This window comes from Moschus berezovskii, chromosome 4 (genome assembly GCF_049115385.1).
Source record: "Moschus berezovskii isolate FMDL1 chromosome 4, NW_MosBer_1.0, whole genome shotgun sequence".
NCBI classification, from domain to species: domain Eukaryota; kingdom Metazoa; phylum Chordata; class Mammalia; order Artiodactyla; family Moschidae; genus Moschus; species Moschus berezovskii.
The window spans coordinates 121,057,786-121,058,410 of NC_142463.1; positions in this window are offsets into that span (position 1 = coordinate 121,057,786).

A 625-nucleotide genomic window follows, 5' to 3' on the forward strand; every position below is an offset into this window, starting at 1 on the left:
ACTAGGGAGCACTCCTGGAATGCCAGCATGAGTGAGTGAAAGCTGCTCAGTCCTGTCCAGCTCTTTGGGACCCCATGGACTGTAGGAGTGCTCCAGGCTCCTCTGTCCATGGGATTCTCCAGTCTATTCTACTGCAGTGGGCAGCCATTCCCTTCTCCAGGGGATCTTCCCAACCCAGGGATTGAACACAGGTCTTCTGCATTGCAGGTGGACTTTTTACTGTCTGAGCCACCAGGTAAGCCCGGAATGCCAGACTTTAGGCTAATAATTCTTAAACTTCTTAGAGCCACAAAGTGATTTGAGGCTGTGATGAATTTTGGGAACATTCTTCTTAGTTCAAGGTACATGATCAAAATTATTTGGGGGTTCTTTTAAAAAAATACAGATTACCTAATCCTACTCAAGAGCTCCTGATCAGATTCTTCCATGGTGAAACCCAAGTTTGGTATAGATAAAAGTTCTCACAGACAATTCTGATGGAGTACCTATTTCAGGATATTCACAGATTTCTGAATGAAACCTATTCATGGGCTACCCTCTAGTAGAAAAAGCTCTAGTTTTAAGCAAAAATGGGGAATTCAATCCTAGACATGACAAAGAGACATGGAAGGCAACAGTGATGTGG